The 8,087-nt window shown below is 33.2% G+C and overlaps 1 long non-coding RNA gene across 1 annotated transcript in view; it reads right to left on the reverse strand.

Annotated features, from left to right (window-relative positions):
* Nucleotides 1-249: 249 nt before the first annotated feature.
* The window catches only part of LOC118009570, a 27,429-nt gene continuing 19,591 nt past the window's right edge, over nucleotides 250-8,087 (reverse strand). The window contains exons 2-3 of the long non-coding RNA XR_004678977.1: nucleotides 6,283-6,424; nucleotides 250-296 (exon numbers count right to left, since the gene is read on the reverse strand). This is a non-coding gene — a long non-coding RNA (uncharacterized LOC118009570). The remainder of the gene's footprint in view (nucleotides 297-6,282; nucleotides 6,425-8,087) is intronic.

Genomic DNA, 8,087 nt, shown 5'->3' on the forward strand with positions numbered 1-8,087 from the left:
ATCCTGAACTAAAAGAAGATATTTAAAGGAAGTTGTTTAGGCAGAAAGAACATGAGGAGGTGGAAAATCTGGTCTACAAAAATTTCAAAAATGGTAATTCTTGGAGAAATATAAAAGAACTTTATTTTCTAATTTAAAAATGTTTCTGGGGGCATCTGGGTGGCTCAGTTAAGTGTCTGCCTTCAGCTCAGGTCATAATCCCAGGGTCCTGGTATCGAGCCCCACATCGGGCTCCCTGCTCAGCAGAGAGCCTGCTTTCTCCTCTCCCTCTGCTGCTCCTCCTGCTTGTGCGCTCTCTGTCAAATAAATAAATAAAATCTTAAAAATAAATAAATAAAAATAAAAATGTTTCTATTAATGCAAAATTAGTAACAATGTATTGCAGGGTTTATAATATATGTAGAATAAAATATATGTCCACAGTAGCACAAAGGAAAGGAGGGAAGGAAAGAATTATACAGTTTTTACATTATATATGACTTACTATTATTTAAATGTAGTCTGTGATACATTAAAGAGGTATACTATAAATTGTACACAACCGCTAAAAACTTAAATAAAATGGTATCTCTAATAAACCAGTTTATGGGATAAAAATGGAATACCAAAAATAATTAACAGAGAGGGAGGCAAACCAAAAGAGACTCTTAAATACAGAGAATAAACTGAAGGTTGCTGAAGGGGAGGTGGGTGGATGATGGGCTGGGTGGGGGATGGGCATTAAGGAGGGCACTTGTTAGGATGAGCACTGGTGTTATATATTATAAATGATGAATCACTAAATTTTACTCCTGAAACCAATACTTCACTATATGTTAACTAATTTGAATTAAAAAAAAAAAAGGCGCAAGAAAAGTGGGAAGAAATAGAAAATAAAAAGAATAAAAAATAAATAGAAAGCTGGTAGATTTAAACCCAACTATATTTATAATTACATTAAATATAAATGGTTTAAATACTCCAAATAAAAGTCAGAGATTGTCAGACTCAACCAAGAAGCAAGATCCAACAATATGGTGTTGGCAAGAAATGCACTTTGAATATAAATACATAAGATGAAAAACTTCTAGAGATTTGTTGCACAATGTGAATACACTTAACACTTCTGAACTGTACACTTAAAAATGGTAAATTTGGGGTGGCTGGGTGTTCAGTTGATTGAGTGTCTGACTCCTAATTTTTGCCTCAGGTCATGATCTCGGAGTCATGACATCGAGTTCTGCATTGGGCTCCATGCTGAACATGAAGTCTGCTTGGGATTCTCTCTCTCCCTCTCTCTCTGCACCCCCTCTCCCCCCGTTCCACTTGTACTCTTTCTCTCTCTCTCAAAAAAAAGGTAAATTTAATGTTATGTGGGATTTTTTACCACAAGAAATATGTATATTAGTAGTTTAAAAGGATAGAAACACAGCTAAACCATGGAAACACTAATAATAGAAAAGGTAGGCTGCCTACATTAACATCAGAAAATTTAGAGTTAAGGTTGATTAACAGTAATAGAGATAAGGTACATGTCATAAGGATAAAAGGGTCAATTTATCAAGAAAATTAGCAATTCTAAGTGTATATGCACATAATTACAAGTCTCCAAATACATAAAGCAAAAATTGATAAAACTGAAAGGAGAAATAGACAAATGCACAGTTATAACTGGAGACTTCAGCACTCTTCTTATTATAAAATAAGTAGAAAGTAAAGATATAGAGGATTTGAACAACACTACCAGTTAAAGTTGATCTAATTGAAATTTATAGAATACTAGTCACACCAACAAAATACAGATTCTTTTCAAGTGCGCATGGAATATTCACCAATATAAAATATACACTGAGTTGTAAAATAAGCCTCAATAAATTTAAAAGCTTGAAATTATATAGAATATCTTCTCTGGTATTAAATTACCAATCTCATTGACAGACAGATAAGCTAGCTGTAATCCCCTAGATATTTGGAGGTTAAATACACATTCATATTACTAACTCATGAGTTAAATAAGAAAAAAAAAATTTAATAGCATGATTGTGAAAAGACAACATATCAAAATTTTGTGGGATGCAGCTAAGTGGTGCTTAGAAGGAAATTTATAGCTGTAAATATAAATGATACATGAGATAAGAAGCCTAAAATCATGAATGAAGCTTCCCAGGAAAAAAAAAAAGAGCAAATTAAAGTTGATTAGAAGTTCGTTAAAATAGAAAATGGAAAAATGTAATATAAGTACCTAACACATTAAGCTTTAGATTGACAAGGCATCCATTTCAAAAGATGTTCATCTTGAGTAAACATATTGTCAGCTACTAGCAAAACAACCAGATAAAGAATTAGGTTTTCCTCATGCATGAAATTCCCTTTTTCAGAAAGCCCAGATAATCTATACAACTAACTACTTGAGTGACTCCACTTCTCACTTCCTGTGCTCTAATTCCCACTTTTATGTTTTAAATTAGCCAATAAAGATTGAACCCTCAAAACCTAGACATGCCACCCTCAACCCTAATAAAGGCAGAACCTCAGATCCTTTCTCTCTCTCTCTCTTTACACGTGACCTCAGTGTGTGGCCCTTGGTCATACTGTGTACCCTCCAGGACTTGTGAGTAATAAATCTTGTTCCTCAAAGTTCCCTGATGGTTTTTGCTGCTTTGCATCCCACAATCACAAAGAACCACAAGGGCTGATCCAACCACAACATTTGCCTGGGTTGGGGAAATGTCTGTGGGGGTTCACTGTGGGTAATACAGGCAAGTGCCTCAGCATTCCTAGCGGATAGCATCACTATCAACAGGCTGGAACTGGCACAACACAGCAATAGAAAAAATAAACAAAAAACCTAGATCATTGAAAACATCAATGAAATTAATAAATGTCTAGTTTGACTAAGAAAAAAAAGTGAAGACACTGATTATCAATATCAGAAATGAAAGAGGGAACATCAGTACAGATCCTACAAACTTTATAATGATAATAAAGAAATATTAACAATGTTAAGCTGGTAAATCCAAAAACCTAGGTAAAATTGATAAATTCCTTGAATAAAACATTACCAAAATTTGCACAAAAGAAATAAAAATCTTAATCTAAAAAATCTTTTATCTGTTAAATAACTTGAAATTGAATTTATAGTTTGAAACCTTCCCCTAGAGAGAATTCTAGGTTCAAGTAGTTTTATTGATGAAATATATAAAATATTTAAGGAATAAATATCAATTCTACACAAACCCTTTCTAAAACTAAAAGAGTGGGGGTACCTGGGTGGCTCAGTTGGTTAAGCATGTGCCTTTGGCTCAGGTCATGATCTCAGGATCCTGGGATGGATCCCCATGTCAGGCTCTTTGCTCAGGGAGGAGTCTGCTTGTCCCTCTCCCTCTCTCTGCCCCTCCCCACTGCTCATGCTCTTTCTCCCTCAAACTCTCTCTCTCTCTTAAATAAATAAATAGAATCTTGTAAAAATAAAAGAGAAAGGAACACTTCCCAACTTATTTTATGAAAACAGTATTTTCCTGATGCTCAAACCAAAGACATTATAATAAAACTATAGGCTAATATCCTTCAGAATTATAAATACAAAAGTCCAGGGCACCTGGGTGGCTCAGTTGGTTAAGCCACTGCCTTCAGCTCAGGTCATGATCCTGGAGTCCCAGGATCGAGTCCCGTATTGGGCTCCCTGCTTGGCGGGGAGTCTGCTTCTCCCTCTGACCCTCCTCCTTCTCATGCTCTCTCTATCTCATTCTCTCTCTCAAATAAATAAATAAAATCTTAAAAAATAAATAAATAAATACAAAAGTCCCTGACAAAATATTAAATTCAGCAAAATATAGAAAGTAAAATACATCATGAGCAACTGAAATTTAATTCAGGAAGGCAAAGTTGAAAATCATCACTCTAGTTCATCATTTTAACAGACTCAAGGAGAAAAAGCATATGAACATCTCTAAAAATGCAGAAAAGTCTTTTCACAAAATTCAACAACATTCATGACTCCCCAAAACTTTAAAGAAACAAAGAAAAGAAAAAACTTCTCAAACTGATTTAAAAAATCTATAAAAACCCCACAGCTAACATTGAATAGAAAAAGGCTGAACTCTTTTCCCCTAGGATCAGCTACAAAACAGAAATGTCTGATCTCACAACTTCTAAGCAACATTGTTCTGGATGTTCTAGCCAGTGCAATAGGAGGGGGAAGAAAAATACAGATTGAAAGAAAAAAGTGCAATTGTCTTTATTTTCAGATAATGGTGTATTTACAAATCCCAAGAAGTATGGCAAAAAGCTACTAGACCATAAAAAGAAATGAAATACTGACAGATGTTACAAAATGGATTAACTTTTAAAACACCAGGGTAAGTGAAAGAAGCCAAACAGAAAAGGCCACACCTGTGACTTGTGATCCCACTTATATAAAATAACCAGAATAGGTGAATCTGTAAACAAACTAAAACAGTTGTTGCCTAAGGCTGGGGGAGGGGAGGTTGAAGTGTAATGAATAATAACTGCTAATGAACCGTGTTTCTTTTGAGAATGATAAAAATGTTCTAAATTTAGATAGTAGTGATGGTTGAACAACTCTGACTATAGTAAAAACCACTGATTTGCACACCTTAAAAGGGTGAATTTTATGGTATGTGAATTGTATCATCTCAATAAACCTAAGTTTTAAAAAAATCACTTAAGATATTAATAAGTGAATTCAGAAAATTTGAAGCAACACAGTCCATATACAAAAATCAATTGTATTTTTATATGCTAGCAATAAACAATTAGAAAATGAAATTTCTTTTAAGATAACATTTACAATAGCACCAAATGACAGAAAATAAGTAGAAATCTAAAAGATGTGTAAGATCTGTATGCTGAAAAATTAAACACTCATGGGAAAAAATTAGGAAGACAATAAATGAAGGGATATCATGTTCATGGATTGGAAAACTCATTATTGTTAAGATATCAGTCTCCCTCCCCCCCAACTGATCAACAGGTTCAACACAATCCTAATCAAAATCATAAATAACAATACCATTTACAATAGGGATTTACCTTTAGGAATAAATTAAAGTGCTACTGAATACTGCACATTATAAAATATTGCTGAGAGAAATTAGAGATGATCTAAATAGAGAGATATACCATGTTCATGAACTGGGTAATTCTTAAAAATCATTAAGATGTCAATTCTTTCCAAATTTATCTATAGGTTCACCATAATTCTAAATAACACTCCATCCAGTTTTTTGTGTTTTTTTGTTTTTTAGGAAAAGTTGATGGCTAATTTTAAAATTTTTATGGAATATCAAAGACCTAGAACAGTGAAAACAATTTGGGGAAAAAAGAATAAATCTGAAGAACATACATTACCTAATTTCAAGACTTACTCTAAAGCCACATACAGTAATCAAATATAGTGTATGTACTTAGACATATAGATCAATGGAACAGAAGAGTCCAAATATAGACCCACATAAAATATATATAAGGTCAATTGGTATTTGACAAATATTTTGAGGTAACCCCATACAAAAAATTAGTAACCCATTAAGGATTACCTTTAAATGCTTTCAGTAAATCTTGCTGAAACAACTGAATACCCATATATAAAAAATCTGAATTTCAAATGTGAAATTAATTTGAAAAGTAGACAGACATAAAGGCAAAAGCTAATCTATAAAATTTCTAGAAAACATTGTAAGAAGGAAGGAAGGACCCATGATTTATAATAATATTTGCAATTAACAAGGAAAATAAACCTTAAACTCATCAGGAAAATTAGATTTGAAGAGACTAGAGGAAAGCAGGGTAATGAATGAGTAAGGCTGAAGAAACTTTCCCTCCTTTTCACCCTATCCTAGAAAAGAGCAAGTTTGATCTGTTGGTTGGTTTTAATGCTAAGTAATTAATAGCCGTTGGGTCAAGCAATTTGCTGATCGTTTAGAAACATCTGTTAACACTTTTGTAGAGAAATTATAATATATTCACGGTCAACAATAAATCAACATGTGTATTTGTATGCATGTTCGAGAGCTGTATTAAACATATTTACGTGAGAAAACAAATTGTAACAAAGATCTTAAAAGTCTACTTTTGGAGATATTTTTAGCACTATATATATAAATATTTTATTTCACTTGTGGATCCAATCATTTGAAAAGTGAGCCAAAATTCAATTCTTTTTCGAACACTCAGCTATTTTCAGAACTTGATTCTGACCAAGATAAATCCATAAATCAAACTTTTTATACTCTTTACTGCAGTTCTTTTTTTCCTTCCTTATTTTTCAGGGGTTGTGCCTACCTGTTAGAGTGAGTTCCAGTACTCGCTGTGATGAAATTCCATAGTCATTGGGCCAATAAAAAGCTAAAGGCTGATTTTGTGTCGATTTTTCCTTGAAAACATTTGATTGATGTAATTTTCTTTTCTGACAAAGTCCTGTTTCCTATTAATGCAAAATGAAAACAAATTTGTGGGAGACCATAAATTAAATTAAAAGGCAAATTAAAGTTGGGTAAAAGATAAGTTATGATAAACAATTAGAAAAGCAATACCTCACTAGATAAAAGGGGGAACAAAGAACATAATTTACAGATGCAGGAAAACACAAATGACCCTTAAAAATGAAAAATTAAGAAGTTAACTTCACTTGTAATCAATGGGAAAACAAGTGAGAATGACAGTGAGCCACGACTTTTCACGTAACTGGAAATGGCTGACAAAGGAAAGCCAGTGTTTGAGTGTGATAAACCAAACAATTTTATTCACTACTCATGAAACAGTCAGCAGAGCAAAATGTCTAAGTATGTCAGAAGTTTCAAAAATGTACTTTCCCTTTTAACTAACAATTTACTGTTACATGTTTACTCTGAGCATATAATCAAATTTGCAGGTAAAAATCCAAGTACAAGGATGTTCAGTTGAAAATCGTGTAAAGAAACAGAAATTGGAGAAAGATCTAAATGTCCTGCAGTAGATCACTGATTAAATAAGTTATATAATATATAATCTTATGTTCAATACCCAGAAATCATTTAAAATCATGTTATAAAAGAATATTTACCCACATGGGAAAATGTTCCTATTTTATAAAGTAGGGGAAGAAAATGAGCTTCAAAATAGCATGTTTACTATGATCCTGTTTATGTGTATGTGAATACCTATACATCTATAGGTACATCAGACAAGACTGGAATAACATTCCCCTTACGTTAACATTGAAAGGTTAACAATATTTATCTTGGGATGGTGAAAATACAAGCAAATTTTTGTATTGTCCATATTTTCTACATGTTCAATATGATTCACATTAGTAAGACACTCGAGTATGAGCATTTCAGTATTGGTGTATAATTCTTTTATAAGTTCAAGTTCAAATTTTTGCCAACCATCAAAAGATCTTATAATGTTGGACTTTTATATTTTCTATTATCAAAGACTATTCTCAGAGGCATAATGATGCTTCCCTTGTAGTACCTCAGGGTGAACTGTCACAGGTTTATCTAAAGAATTGCCAAGATAACAGGGACATACTCTTACCCTGGCCCTAACCCTAACCCTAGATCTGAAGGGGAAAAAAAAAAAAGTGCTGTGTGTGTGTGTGTGTGTGTAATGGAATATTAGTCAGCCATAAAAAAGAATGAGTCTTGCCATTTGCAATGTCATAGATGGAACTAGAGAGTATTAAGTGAAATAAGTCAGAGAAAGACAAATACCACATGATTTCACTCATATGTGCAATTTAAGAAACAAAATAAATGAGCAAAGGAAAGAGAGAAAGAGACAAACCAAGAAAGAGACTCTTAACTATAGAGAACAAACTGATGGTTACCAGAAGGGAAGGTGGGGGAGGAATGGGTGAAATGGGGGAGGAATGGGGGAGGAAGTTGGGAGAGGTGATGGGGATAAAGGAGTGCACTTGCTGTGATAAGCACCAAGTGTTGTATGGAAGTGTTGAATCACTATAGTGTACACCTGAAGCTAATATTACACTGCATATTAACTAACTGGAATTTAAATAAAAACTTAGGAAAAAAAAACTTATGTCTCCAGTTATTTGAACAAAATAATGGTGATCATTCTGCACTATGTATAAATATTGAGTCATT

The sequence above is a fragment of the Mirounga leonina genome, unplaced genomic scaffold (genome assembly GCF_011800145.1).
Source record: "Mirounga leonina isolate KUSES-001 unplaced genomic scaffold, KU_Mleo_1.0 Mir_127, whole genome shotgun sequence".
Lineage (NCBI taxonomy): Eukaryota > Metazoa > Chordata > Mammalia > Carnivora > Phocidae > Mirounga > Mirounga leonina.